At 36.3% G+C, this 15,573-nt stretch overlaps 3 long non-coding RNA genes across 5 annotated transcripts; 2 read left to right on the top strand and 1 right to left on the bottom strand.

The window, feature by feature from the left end:
• Nucleotides 1-2,517: 2,517 nt before the first annotated feature.
• On the top strand, nucleotides 2,518-3,782 carry LOC116168769. 3 transcript variants are annotated; one of them, XR_004144833.1, is made up of 4 exons: nucleotides 2,518-2,664; nucleotides 2,716-3,402; nucleotides 3,450-3,609; nucleotides 3,659-3,782. It is a non-coding gene; the product is annotated as an uncharacterized LOC116168769 (long non-coding RNA). The 3 variants fall into 3 exon arrangements; XR_004144832.1 differs by lacking the exon at nucleotides 3,659-3,782 and having other exon boundaries at nucleotides 2,716-3,144; nucleotides 3,198-3,402; nucleotides 3,450-3,636; XR_004144831.1 differs by lacking the exon at nucleotides 3,659-3,782 and having other exon boundaries at nucleotides 3,450-3,636.
• Nucleotides 3,783-4,726: 944 nt separating this feature from the next.
• On the bottom strand, nucleotides 4,727-7,774 carry LOC116168770. Its single transcript, XR_004144834.1, has 5 exons — nucleotides 7,581-7,774; nucleotides 6,656-6,939; nucleotides 5,703-6,605; nucleotides 5,232-5,647; nucleotides 4,727-5,183 (listed from the first exon to the last, which is right to left on the bottom strand). It is a non-coding gene; the product is annotated as an uncharacterized LOC116168770 (long non-coding RNA).
• Nucleotides 7,775-8,011: 237 nt separating this feature from the next.
• Nucleotides 8,012-8,564, top strand: LOC116168768. Its single transcript, XR_004144830.1, has 2 exons — nucleotides 8,012-8,205; nucleotides 8,260-8,564. It is a non-coding gene; the product is annotated as an uncharacterized LOC116168768 (long non-coding RNA).
• The last annotated feature ends 7,009 nt before the right edge of the window (nucleotides 8,565-15,573 follow it).

Consider the following 15,573-nt stretch of genomic DNA (forward strand, 5'->3'; position numbering starts at 1 on the left):
CGGGTACCCTCAAAGCCGCTTTAAAATGTGCCTCTGTACTTCCTTGGCCTCAGGCGCTACCAACCCTTCCGCTTGTTTTACGTACATATTTCAAGGTGCTTCATCCGCAGAAATGGCTTTTGGCAGTTCTCAACGCATCTTCCGTGAATTTATTGTTTCTGAGGACGTTCCATCATCCGACCACGACTCTGTAGCGGACCTGCGAGCTCTTTTCAAGACCATTCGCCCTGTGCCAGCAGCGAGACATACCTCCCATCACTCATTCGTTTACAAAGATCTTGCTACCCGCGAATACGTTTTCCGCCGCATTGATGGTATAAAGAAACCTTTGACATCACCTTACTCTGGTCCACTTCGAACCACCAAAAGAGTTGATGACCGCACCTTCCTTATTGATGTTAATGGAGTCGAAAAAAACATCGATTTTTAAAAGATGCAAGCTCGATACCACAACCTCACTTAACCGAGTGAACTTTTCATTCCTTTCATAACGTGCGATGGATTAATGGGGAGGGACGATCGACGAAACAAAAAAAGAGGAATCAAGTATCGTGTGGTTGTTTAGTTTTTGTTATGGTGTTATTTGAGAATTTATTAATCTGTCGGGTTTTGAATTAAAAATATCCTTTTTTCTGTGACGGGAAAAGCGTTTGTCATATTATCTCTGTTGCCAGGTAACAAAATGTCACTTTTTATGAAATTACTTTTCTCCCTGGGAAAAAAAGTGAGTAGGTACTTTTTTCCCGGATATACTCGCATATATCATTCAATATAACTACCTACTAAACAATCATTAAATTCGAAATGTTTAAATCAAATGACAAAACTGAATTGACAGGTATTTGAGTGAAGATTTCCTTAGTAACGCAGTTCGCATTGTCGCGGGAAGTACAACAGCCTATCTGCTGTTGAAACCTTCAAATTTCTATAAATCGATACGACTTCAATATATCGATTTCCCCGCCACAGAAAAAAATAGTGTATTGTACAAGGGAAAAATGTTAGATTTTAGCTCTCACAACTTTGACCTAAGATCTAATACTTTTTTCCCTTGTATAATAAATAACTATTTATATACGTACGCAGGCTGTGTCACGCAATCCGTTACCTAAAAGTATTTAAACTTTCATTTATAATTTAAATCTGAAAATTTGAAGACCAACGTAGTTTTTCACGATCTATCGAAAGAAAATGTTATCATGATTGTTTCACTTCCGGTTTTACCTTATTTTAAATAGAACACCCTATATTTTATTGTATTTTCGAAATCTACATGAAAATCTACGTCGTTTGATACCACATTTCCCTATACTTAGCATCAAAGGTCAATTTTTTGACTATTGACTAAGTACTTTTCTTTAGCGCCCCGTACCTATGGCTCCGTGGACTTGAATTTCAAAACGTCTTCCAAAATCAACACTACTGAGGTGATGCTGAATGCGAATGATATCGCCCTTCTACAGGGTGTTTTAAAATTAATGGTCAAGTTTACTAACCTCAAACCTTAAAGTTGCTTGTTGATTATTAAAGGAAACATGCTTTATTTTTTTGCACTTTCAAATGTTGAAAAAATTCTACATCCATCAATTATTACATTCCCTATACATATCTGTGATTTATGTAGGATCTAAGAATAACTTGAAAACCTTTGATGGCGGGTATAGGCAAATGTGGTATCAAACGACTTAGATTTTCATGTAGATTTCGAAAATGCAATAAAATATAGGATGTTCTATTTAAAATAAGAAAGTTGCTATCCACATCCGCTAAAACCGGAAATGAAATGATCATGATAATATTTTCCTTCGATAGATCATGAAAAACTATGTTTGTGTGCAAATTATTAATGTGAGTCTGAATACTTTTAGATAACGGTTTGCGTGAAACAGCCTGTATAAGTATACGTACAAGCATAGACCAAGTACAAGTATTGTTTCCTTGCTAGGAGCAGAGAAGCGCTTCTCTGCTTCTTTTGATTTCTGTATCTGTGTTGACTAGCCGTTTATGTACAACCAATTCCAGCATCCTAATAAAAAAATTTAGTATTCGCCACGGACGAGTGGGATTCGCTGACACGTCGGAACTTCCGACTTGTCAGCGAAAACTCACTTCTCGTTATAATATACCGCATAATTACTAAAAATATATTCGACACTTTGTGGTTACCCAGTGTTTAATTTTGCGAGTAAGCAGGTTTTGAAGTCAATTTTCAGAATAGAAAAGGTGAAAAATGTTCAGTAAGTCACCGTAAAATTTATGTTAGGGTAACTGTGAACCAGGTAAAATTTTTGCTAAAATGTTCGTTTTTGAAAAGTCGAAATTTCGTTTAAGGAATACCTTATTATGCAAACCCGTTGCAGTAACTCCAAGAGCGAGTTTTCCTGAGGTCAAATAAGTTTAGTTTTGAAGAATTTCCATAACAAAATAGACAGTTTCCCAGAATCATGCAAGGTCACATAAAATAATCAAACTTCTACAATATAAGTCGTTTTATCGGTAGTACAGTTCGCAGTGTCATACTATACGGTTTAAAAATGAATTATAATTTATATTGCTTTGCTCTGATTTTTCCTCTTACATGTTTGACATGTATAGAAGCCGTCGATATTAAGCGAAGAACGAGGTCTGCAGATGATACCATCGTGTTTCCGGATTCTGTGATAAGTAAGTACTGATTGATCGAATTTCGAAATGCACTATTAATGAAATTTTAAGCTGAAAGTCCCATAGAACCAACAACTCCCCCCTTGTTCAACAAGTTTCTTGTGCAAGTTGGCTCAAATTGTGGTATTGGCGAAACTTTCATCGATGGACGATGTAGGAGAAAGTTTGGGAGATTTTGAAAAGCGCATTCGACCTCAAATGGGTCGCGAAAGCATACTGAGTATGTTTTCATTTAAAAAGAGATTAATTATGTTTTAAAATAAAACGAAATCCATAACAGCAATGGACTTTGATTATCACGAAAATATAATCTACTAAAACGTTAAGATCGTAGCACCATAGGAGCTTAAAATTGTTTGTTGATTTTATAAGCTACAATGGTTTATCACCGTATTTTGCTCGACTAGGTATTAGCAATATGAAATCATTAAAACAATCAATTTATTTTAATTGCAAGGTGATTCTTTCCGACCTTTAAAGGTTAGTTTCCCAATATCATTGTTTTGATGCATATGTTTATATACTTTCATCAGCGTTGAAACGTCACCAAACGGCGTATTGGTAACTAAATAATTAATCTGGCAAACACTAATAGGTCACAGTATGATTGTATATTCAATATGAATCACGCGCTGCTCTATCTTCTTACTTGTTTTACGCTCATCACGGCCGTGGCAATAAACCGAAGGGCTAGGTCACCAGATGACGACGACATTGTATTTATGGATCCGGATGCTGGTAAGTGAATGTTAAATGTTTAAAGACTGTATTAATGAAGGTTATAGCGCCTAGGATCATAGAAACGACAACCGACTTTCCGAGTAGGAATATTATAAAATTTGGCCGGAATTGTGGTATTGGGGAAACATTTGCGGACGGAAGGTGCAGAAAAAGGTTCAGACAGTTTCAATAGTCGATGAAAACTGAAAAACGAGAAGAAATGATGTATGAAAATAAAACCGATCAGGCTTATTTGTGTGTTTCTCTGTTTTAGATGAGACAATAAAAATGGTCGTAGATCAAAACAACAAGTAGTAGCATTTAATTTTAAGTGGCTATGGATATTTTAGCTGGACAGGACACTACACGTCTAAATATAAGAATCAAAGTATCTATTACGATCATATTGTGTACTGCCCGTTGAGGTTATCCATGGTTAGTTCCGTGCTTTATTGGAGTTCTCATACCATCATAACTACTAACATTGGAAATGTTTATGTTTTCGTATATGGGTACAATGTTACGAATTTCGTTCAAAGTCTAAACGCAACGGTCATCTCCTTAAAATAATCCGAGGGTCGTAAAGGCTTAGTTTTGGAAGCAATGCTTTCTGATCTGGTAAATGTTTTTCCAAAATTCCTACTCCAAGATGGTGCACGTCTACTTGGGAGTGAGAACAATTCTGATGTCGAGTTTGGTCACAATTTTTGCTACTAAACCGCCTATTTCGATTCATCTATCGGGCGATCAAAAATGAGGGACTGTCGAGTTACCTTTGGAAGTTCGAGTTAAGTACGATTTCCCATGTAAAAAAAATTCCAAACTCATACTACTCATGTTTGATCGCCCTTTACTATGGAGTTTTAGGCGTAAGAAAAGAAAAATGAAATATATTTCGTACGAAAATCCAGAAATAAACACCGCAGGAGAAAAAAAACCTAGGGTAACACACACAAATATAAAAAATAGATTAACTACGAGAACAATACAATAAAAATCAGATATCGAATTAAATGCAGTTAAACAAATTAACAAAAACGTGATATACGTTACAATGTAAAACAAGATAAATCAATTTAGTGCATATCAAACACATCTACGCTTAATTTAGGCAAACAACTCGTAAGATGATAAATTGCATCCATCATCGGCCACCATTCAACACGAAAGGTGCAGATGAGAATGCAAGCAGTAAATATTCAAAGCAAATTCGATTATCACGCACATACCCTCGTACTAAAAAAAAATATAAATAAAAAAAAATAAAAAAGAAAGGTTAATTAGAGGGTTCCACTTCTTGTATTGCTAAGACACAAGAGAAGAAACAACAGATATAGTGCATAGTTTAATGTTATCATTTTGTAGTAGAAAATGGTAAAATTATTTGCCGGCTTACTGTGAGATGCCGTTACCTACATCACTTTTCCGCTACTCTCACTTCACGTTAAACGTAACCAGTCTAACCACATAAAAGAAGGCGCCCGGCTCATTGTAGGAGACTGTTACCTCACCTTGCTTAGCTCAAAATTCCACAAATCAAAACACCCAGAACTTAACCAGATTTCCTGAACCCTGAATTATCCAGAAGCTCATGGCTGGACATGATGCATATCAAGGGCCTGAATTTAAACCTTACTAATCCCTCGTATATCCGCCCTGCAGCTTACGGCCGGTACTTCGTGCCTGACATTTTTACACCGTACATTGTGATGCAAAAAACGATTTTTTTATTGCTATTTAAGTTGCATAACATCAAGGGGTTTGAAGGAATTATAAATTAACTACAACCATGCAACGCACTAGAAAATAATATTCATTATTTTGGCAGCATAGATTAACGCTCACACCTTTACAAAATTATTTACAAAAACCCGAAACAACTCGTGTTTAGTGCTTGAAATAAAGCTAATATTTTTAGCCGCGTACGAACTATCTTGTTGTCCAAGATCGAATGAAGCCCAAAAAATCTCCCCTTGAGGATTCCTACTATCCTTTCTCATTAACTACTAACCACAAAATGGCTTCTTATCCATGAACATCGTCATCTTTACTTGTTGCTTGTTAGGGTAATAAATCTAAATCAAATCCCACTTGTGACCAACATATACGACAACGACGATGCATTTTCTACGATAATGAAATGATCTCCTGCTTCTTCAGTGGTTTAGAGTAGGTAAGGCCAATTATTAAGTTACCCACTTAGGTCTAGTTCACAGCAAGATCTCGTCTTCAGACATCCGAAACCAATTATGACTACAATTATCTACAGAAATTAAAAGATTTAGAAAGCGCAATCTTCAATCACACCAAATGCTTACAGATTTACTCTTGAAATTCCACTAGTCACATGATTTATTGGAAAATCCCTTGTAATCCTATGTATATATTATGTAACCTGCCGTAATCCTTGAAACCTAAAAAAACTGTACCTCTCTCTCTCTCAAATTCACATTTAGAGTTACTGTTACAACATTTACAGGCGTACCCTTGAATATTAATCTTAAGTCGGCAGTGAGTTAAGTTGGTAGCGCAGCATGGGCCACATGACAAAAAAGAAAATACCTTACCTGCAGGTTAACTAGTAATTTATTCTCTGCTTGAATTTGCTCGTAGGTAGTTAGTATATAGGTATTCTTGAAAAATTTTTAACCTTAACCCACTGGTAATTTTTGGGGACGCTATATACTCAGAGACTTGTTATTACGGTCTCTGTATATACCTTTTAAGTGTGCTTACAAAATACCAATTTGGACAAAGCAGGAAAATTAAAGCATAGACACCTACTGGTTGAAATCTATACAGAGTTTATTATTATAGGTCCCTTGACTGTATACCTCTCCGTATAGCTATTTTGTGTAAATATCTCACTTTAAAAAAAAAAGTGCACTTTTTCGTTTTCATGTCTGTCTGTCTGTCTGTCTGTCTGAATCACAAAGGCTCCGGAACTACACCACTTACAGGCTTGGTATTGGTGTCATTCGATCAGAAATTAAAAATTATTTCATGTTTGTATTCTCGTTAAGGCATGAAATGTCCATAAGGGCTATTAAAATCGAAAAATCTAATTGACGAATTTTTAATAATGCCAGTCTTTTGTATGAATGGAACATTTTCTTGAATTAGATTTGCTTATGGTGCATTTTACAGTTTCATTGCAAATGTAGCATCTGCCTTCAGAAAGTACAGTGGTATCTTGTGTTAATTTTCAAATTCAATTTTTGCTGTAACAAAAGGTAATGTACTTAGTTTTACATGTAACTATTCGCTTTACCGTAAATTATGTCGCCTTCAGCTGCCTCTAACTGAGGGGTAGGTGACTCTTCTTGTGGATCGGGAAATCGGTACAAATACAAAAATAACCTCATACAATTAGATTTGTATGTTTCGCATATAGAAGGTCGTTCTTCAGGGAATGGTTTTGATGCTAGAATGAGTTTCATTCTGGCATTATTTTTGGTAACTTTTTTATTGGTACACGATTTTTTGAGGAATTTTTAGTGATGAATTGGAATACTTGGCCCCAATGACATGCTTTCTAACAGCTATAGCGTTCGCCTAAAATAAAACTTAATAATAAAACAAGGAACAAGACAAAAGAAATTAATTTCCCTTATTAATGTAACTAATTCGATTCTACTTTTTCTTTCATTTTGAAAATATGGTGAGAACGCATTTGACGTACAGAAAGGGTTAAATCCAACCGAAAAAAGTAACGCTTGGAGGTTCACCAGGTTTGTCATTCTGGCTTCTATGTTACGATGCACGAAAATATAAAACAGATAATCCATCAATCCCGGGTCCGGGTTTTACCCACCCAGTCGGGGTCTGGGTCGGGGTCCGGGTTTTGCCCAGACCCGGACATTTTCCTTGTAAAAGTTTAAATTGGAAGAGTCCGCCATAATTACTTTTGCAGTTACTACTATGCGATCAAAAATGAGTTGCTGTCGAGTTACCTTTGGAATTTTTGTTTACATGGGAAATCGTATTTAACTTGAACTTCCAACGGCGACTCGACAGCAACTCATTTTTGATCGCCCGTTATTAACTCTTGATTTTGGCGAAGGATATTATACTCATGTGCCTTGAACCCTTGATCCCCTGTAAAAATATGACGTACTTTCTTAGTACTGAAACGGGCCAAGAGGAACACTAAGGCCCTGGTACTACGTGTCATAAAATCAAAAGAACCAACGTACGAGTATATTTGTGTACCACAATCTCTTTTCTATTTTGTTCCAAATTCAATTAGATTGGCGTTATTATGGCAAAAACAAGAATACATTTGTTCCCATTTACTGTTTGTTTCTACGTCAAAAAGGCTTTCTAAGTAAATACTCCAACGAAATGTTCTATGGAATGGCGCAATTCACAGTGTTCTTCTAAGTAAATTAATCAAACTGGTTCAATAAACACGTTCCGTGAAATATAGAAAGCATACGTTGAAATCGGGTCAAATTTAGAATTAAGGTCATCCTAACTAAACAGAATGCAATTCCAATACTGCGATCATATCTGCAAAGTAAAGCAAAAACATTAGTAATTAATTAGTATTTACATCTGAGAAAAGCCTTGCACGTAGTTGAATTATCTGACACTTCTATAAAAAAGAATGACCCAAGCTGGTGTTATCAATACGTCGTTGGTCACCGATCGCATCGCATGTAACGTTCAAAATGGTGCGCAAAGAGGTATTGTTTTTAATTTGCTTGTGGCTCGCGTTTTGCTATGGGTCAACGATCAGAAGACTAGCGTCGTACGACGATGACGATGATGGTGGCGGAATGTTTTTTCCAGATCAACTTATGAATGCGATAGCTTCAAGTACGTATAACCTATAATTATTTGAATAAGTAGTGAATGTATTTTTACCATTAGCAACTGAAGATCCTGAGATTATTGAAAAAAGAATAATTTCCGTTGGCTCTAACTGTGCCCCAAACCAGGATGTGGTTAATGGAAAATGCAGAAGAAAGTTTGGCAAACCTTAGCAAAGTGACCATTATGGTGATAAAAACACAGACTGAAATTTAGTGCTAAGAAATATCATCGAAAGCCGGTACCTACCTACAATACTCGTCTTTGTAGTACCTTAGATTTAAATTAAAATTAAGATAATAATTACAGTTTATATAGTACGAGTAATTACACATTATTTATAAAATATACCTAGTTTTGCTGCAGTTTGGAAAATTTGTGGTGAAAGGTGACCTTCGATGATGCAACTGAGATTCAGTGATTTATTACGTATTTAGATAATTGGATTTGAGACGATTTTATTTCTAAAGGTTTCCACTGAATATTATAGTTTAGTTTTAAAGATAAAATGAAGAATATTCGCTTAGACCAATTGAAAACACTATGAAAGCATTTTTGCTTTGCATGTCCATAGTTTTTCTAGTTTTGCTACATACAGAGCTGTTTATGTATGTATTGAATTTTTAATTCTTAATAGGTTAACTCACCAGTTGCATATCGCATTACTAGAAGCTCGAAATGAAAATTTTAAACAGTTTATCACGAAACTCTCGCCAGATGACCACACAATATGGAAGGTAACAAAAAAATTCAAAAGATCAACTTTAATGACACCGCCAATTAGAAAGCATGATGGAACCTGGGCTAGAGCAGAGAAAGAAAAAGCAGATACATTCGCCGATTACCTCACTAACGTTTTCTCTACACCACAACCTCAAGGAATACATACAGACCACGAAATTGAATCATTTCTTGACGTACCATGCCAACTTTCACTACCAGCCAAACCATTCTCACCAGCTGAAGTACGACAACAAATCCAGCTCACCAATTGTCACAAAGCTCCTGGATTCGATCTAATAGTAGGAGAAATCCTAAAAATCTTCCACGAAAAGCTCTTGTGCTCCTTACCACCATATACAATAGCATCCTAAGACTTTGCTACTTCCCTGTCCAATGGAAGTTCGCCCAGATTATCATGATAGTTAAACCCGGCAAACCACCTACACAATCCTCCTTTTACAGACCAATCAGTCTCCTGCCTTTAATGTCTAAGATATTTGAGAGGTTGCTGCTTAAAAGAATTCATGAAACAGTTGATCTGGATAGCTTACTCCCATCCCATCAATTCGGATTTCGACACTACCACTCAACTATCCATCAATGCCACAGAATTGTTACCCATATTATGAGAAGCTTGGAGACAAAGCGCATATGCACCGCCTCATTCCTAGATATAAAGCAAGCTTTTGATAAAGTGTGGCACAAGGGCCTGTTATTTAAACTCAAGCTGCACTTCCCAAGTCAGTTGTACCTTGTACTTAAATCTTATCTAGCTGAGAGATTCTTTCAAGTTAAGATCAACAACACGGTATCCGAATATCACAAAATCACTTCCGGTGTGCCACAGGGCAGTGTACTGGGGCCCTTACTATATCTACTCTACACCTCTGACATGCCGAACATGGATCACACTGTAGTAGCCACTTTCGCTGACGATACAGCTATTCTAGCAACCAACGAAAAACCGGAAACAGCAGCGGCACACCTACAAAGTCACCTCGACGTCCTGCAAAAATGGTTCAACAAATGGTGTATCACAGTAAATACCGATAAGTCAGTGCATGTCACGTTTACCAACAGAAGAGTCATATGTACACAGGTCAGAATTAATGATGCTACAATACCTCAAAAAACAGAAACTAAGTACTTAGGCCTACATCTAGATCATAAGTTAAACTGGAATGCACACATTAAGGCCAAAAGAAAACAGATTGACATTAAGGCTAAACAAATGAACTGGCTAATTGGTAGACGATCCCAACTTTCCCTATCGAACAAAATACTATTGTACAAAATCATATTAGAACCCATGAGAGTATGGGATCCAATTATGGGGATGTGCAAAGGCCCCTCACGCCCAAATTCTACAGAGATGTCAATCGAAAATGCTCCGAACAATAACGAATGCTCCGTGGTACGTAACAAATGCAACTCTCCATGCAGATCTAGGTATTCCATACGTGGCCAACGAGATTCAGAGACTCGCAAGAACTTACCATCGAAACTTGGCAGGACATGGAAACGAACTAATAGGTCAGCTGATCAACCAACCAGGTGTCAATAGAAGACTGAAGCGACTATGGCCACATGACTTACTATAATAACAATTCGTAGTAGAATATTACATATGGGGAAAGTGGCAATGGCCACGGCACCCTACATGACCTGTAAAAAAAACCATAAAACATTTACTAATTACTTGTTTCATAAGTAGATTGTAAATTTGCAGATCAATAAAAAAAAAAAAATGTTTCGGGTAATTTTAAAAACATACTCCAAACCCTAACTACAAAATGTCAGTTGAAGTTATGCCATCAAATTTTCAGTCAATTTGAGGTTGTTGAAAACATTATATTTGGTAAAGTATATGACATAACCCCCGATTTGTACAGTAAATATTTTGCAAGTGAAAATGCAGCTGATTTGTGTATACTTCATTGGGTTGATATCAAAGGTACTAAGTATAAACCAGGAATGGTTTTAGTAATGAATAGCGAAGATTTGCCCAAGTTTGGGAAAATAAAGCATATTGTTCTAAAAAACGATTCATTTGTTTATTTCATATGTACAATTTTCATTACTACGCATTTTAGTAGACACTTCCAAGCTTTTGAAATATTACAGCCACCTAATGAAACTGAAGAATGTGTGGAATACAACAATTTACATGAGTATAATATGCCTGTATTATTGTCGAAATGTGGCAATCAATTATTAATAGTTGTTAGATACACCCTTTAAGTTTAAGTTTTATTAAGTATTATTATAATTTTACTACAATTTGTCTTTGTCCCTATTTGTACCATATTTTGTTGCAGGGGGTTATACAATTATAGTATTTTGGTCAACTTTTTTTTTCAGTGTGTGCATTGATTAAAGGGTTATTCTCATCTGTAATTGCTTGATGTAGTGCTCTTAGTCTGAAAATGCGAGCATCGTGCGTTCGCAGTGGATGCCCACTGCTAATAGTTATAATTTTTTGTTCGCATTGCAGACTACCTGAAGAACAACCGAATGACATTGGTACCTGTTGTAATAATCTATGGAATTTCCTACTGGCTGTTTAATAAATATGTGGGTTCCATCAATGGCACCTATTACATTTGGGATCCCCGATCTCTCTTCAAATATCTACAAATTTTTATCTTTAAATATCTACAGATTTTTTAATGGTAATACAGTAGGTACAACCTTGCTAATCCGAACTAATTGTGACCGGAGGTTTGAAGTAACATAAAAACAGTAAAACGAAATAAACAATTAATGTAAATCATAAATATCGAAACGGTCAGCACGTGCAAACGTTTTGGTGGGAGAATTATGCAGCGTTCACACTTTTGTTCAGATTATCCCGAATTCGTTCGGATTAATGCAAATTGCGATTAACTCGGTTCGGATTAGCGCGATTCTATTGTAATAAAATGTGTGGTACATTGTTACCCGTGCAGTTTCTTCACATTGACGTTGATTAGGCCATATAATATACTCATCAACCAAACTACTGAGTATCACAACAATTTGTTTGAATATATAATGTGCACTTGATCTTGATACACCAAAGCGATCGCCGCAGGCTAGAAAGGTTTCTAGTTTGGCCAATAACCATATTGTTAACAACACTTTCTTTTCGACATCTACAGTCGGCATTCTTGATATCACGATACTATTTGCTACAATTTGTAGAATAACCTATAAATATATAAAATATTAATGTATCAAAAAAATTACAATCATTTATCTCCATTGTATTTCTGCTCATCCTAAAATGATCCTTAAATTCGTCCAAAACTATATGAAGGGATGGTTACTTCAAAGTAATTTTCATTTCGAATAGAACGTCTTCTCACATTCTCTATTGCCAAGGGTGGTAGAGCGCCGATATCATTTGCAATCATATTGTTAATAAATAAATTATTATTAATTATTGCCTCCTCTACATCATCATCAAACAGTAATATTTCTTCGATGTCCATGACATAAAATTTACAACTTAACAGCTATGTTAGTACATAAATGATTAACACAAACTTTCTAGGTTAGGTACTAAACACTGTCAAGCCAACAACTATAGATGCTACAGCGCTTCACTGCGTCGCTGTAGAATATGGCTGCCGCGCTTTATTTCGGTGAACGCGCCCATTGGGATGCGCTGCTGGAGAGGCCAAGAAAGAAATGGATAGTATGCTTGCGAGCTTCAGAAGATAAAAGGCAAAAGGGAATAAATCGGTAGGGACTGGAAAAGGTAATATTCACGTCGTTAAACACAAACTACATAATCAGTCCAATTCTGTAACTTAAAATAACCTTAGCAACTTGCTAATAGTGATGGTAATTGCTAGGTAAGCAATATTTGTTAAAAGTGGTATTCTGTACTGACAAACCTAACAATGTTGCCTAACATTTTAACAATTCAATTGCTTGACCCTAGCAATAGGTAAAGTGCTGTTGTTAAGTCTTAGCAAGTTCAAATATGGCAGGTGGATGGTTTAAATACGAATTTTTAAACGCTGTTGAAGATTCAATTCTTCCCATAATTCATATAGTTTTTAATATCGTTTGTTTGGAGCTTTAGCGCATTTTCCAAAGAAGTTGGGTGCGCTATTGCAGCCACTTTCTCTGTCCGTCTGTCCGAGGCCTTAACTACTCCTACAGTTCAAGATATTTAGTTCGTTCTCTTTGCATTGGGTAGCGTATAACTCTTGCATCTGAGGCAAGCAAAATCTTGACGATTAAACGGCGCAATGTCAACTTCCCTTTTTATAGAGAAATTTTAAACATAGCTGTCTCTAATAAAGATAAGCATATCGCATATTGTAAACATCAGACGTGCGCATGCGCAACTGCCAAATTTCTTATTTATAGAGAAATTTTAATAACAGATGCTTCTAGGAAAGATAATCGCATGCGCTAGTTAATCGCCTTAGGGCAAAAACTTTTTTACTTGTTTTCTAAATTGTCCACAATTATGGAACGTTGCTCCTATGTTGTTCTAGCGCCACGCTGTGTGGTATCTGTATTTTCCATGGCGAGCAAATAAATACAAATTACAAGTCGCACGTCACTTTTAAAGCACAACGCGCCTAATCGGTTAAACTTAAATAAAAAATAACCTAACCTTACAATTAAAAAGTTTATACAGTTGTGAATTTAGGTGGTAAGAGTTCAGTAGGCCTAATGCGTCTAATTTTAGGCCCAGTGACAACACTCTGTCACTAAGTTCTGACTAGTTCGTAGCAATTTGACGAAGTGTAGGAATATTAGCAATATTGCTCAAGTTGGTAGTTAGAGAATGACAAATTTGTTATTCAGTCCAATTCTGTAACTAACAAGTTTGCAATATTGCTAACTATAGCAAGATTGCTGACACAAAATTCTAGCAATATTATGAGCAATAATAACAAATTTGTCATTCTCTAACTACCAACTTGAGCAATATTGCTAATATTCCTATCACTTCGTCAAATTGCTACGAACTAGTCAGAACTTAGTGACAGAGTGTTGTCACTGGGCCTAAAATTAGACGCATTAGGCCTACTGAACTCTTACCACCTAAATTCACAACTGACGTGCGACTTGTAATTTGTATTTGCTCGCCATGGAAAATACAGATACCAGCTAGAACAACATAGGAGCAACATTCCATAATTGTGGACAATTTAGAAAACAAGTAAAAAAGCTTTCGCCCTAAGGCGATAACTAGCGCATTTTCCAATGCCCAATGCGATTATCTTTCCTAGAAGCCTCTGTTATTAAAATTTCTCTATAAATAAGACATAAGAAATTTGGCAGTTGCGCAGTTGGCATGCGCACGTCTGATGTTTACAATATGCGATATGCTTATCTTTATTAGAGACAGCTATGTTTAAAATTTCAAAAAAATTTCTCTATAAAAAGGGAGGTTGACATTGCGCCGTTTAATCGTCAAGATTTTGCTTGCCTCAGATGCCAGAGTTATACGCTACCCAATGCAAAAAGAACGAACTAAATATCTTGAACTGTAGGAGTAATTAAGGCCTCGGACAGACGGACAGAGAAAGTGGCTGCAATAGCGCACCCAACTTCTTTGGAAAATGCGCTAAAAATGCCATCCACCTGCCATATTTGAACTTGCTAAGACTTAACAACAGCACTTTACCTATTGCTAGGGTCAAGCAATTGAATTGTTAAAATGTTAGGCAACATTGCTAGGTTTGTCAGTACAGAATACCACTTTTAACAAATATTGCTTATCTAGCAATTGCCTTCACTATTAGCAAGTTGCTAAAGTTATTTTAAGTTACAGAATTGGACTGATTATTGCTCATAATATTGCTAGAATTTTGTGTGAGCAATCTTGCTATAGTTAGCAATATTGCAAACTTGTTAGTTACAGAATTGGACTGAATATCCCAAAAACATTTTCTACTACCCTTCCGGCGCGACTAAGGCGAAAATTGAAGGTTCTTTCAATTGCCCCTTTCACATGTTATCCAGAAAATGGTTTTATGATATGATTTGCTAATGGGAACGCTTCGTCGCCTAAAAAGACGTATGGCATTGGTTCATTACAGTTAGGCAGAGGAGAATCTTCAGGCAATCCCAAAGTGTCATTTTCTAATTTCTTGTATAGTGTGGTATTCTTAAAGACACCTGGTAGTCGGCATCCACGAGTGCAAATAACACAATACTAAAATTGGATTTGTAATTGTAGTAATCGCTACCACTGTTAAATGGAGCCTGAATTACAACGTGCTTCCCATCCATACAATCCAAACAGTGAGGAAACTGCCATTTTATCTTGAACTGATGAGAAATGCCTAACCATTCTTCAGGAGTTGTGGGAATCTGAAAATTAATCAAATATAATTTTTCGCGTATAGTTGTTTGTATACACATACAGCAAAAATGTTTAGGGGTTGCCGAAATATGCATTTTACCGTAATTGTTTACATTCTAGGAAGATAATACTAGACCAGATAATGACGATACTGAAGAACCTGCCACTAGCGATACAAGGTTGGAGACTCCGCCACTGGAACCGACAACAACTCCTGATCCTACTAAGAGTAAATCATCAGCCTTACACACCCCACTGCGTAAAAGAAAACGACAACACGAATCAGTGGTAAATCCCAAAGTAGATGAGACAGGGTATTATCGTTGCTTGATGGG

This window comes from Photinus pyralis, unplaced genomic scaffold (assembly GCF_008802855.1).
Source record: "Photinus pyralis isolate 1611_PpyrPB1 unplaced genomic scaffold, Ppyr1.3 Ppyr1.4_LG4, whole genome shotgun sequence".
Classification (NCBI taxonomy): domain Eukaryota; kingdom Metazoa; phylum Arthropoda; class Insecta; order Coleoptera; family Lampyridae; genus Photinus; species Photinus pyralis.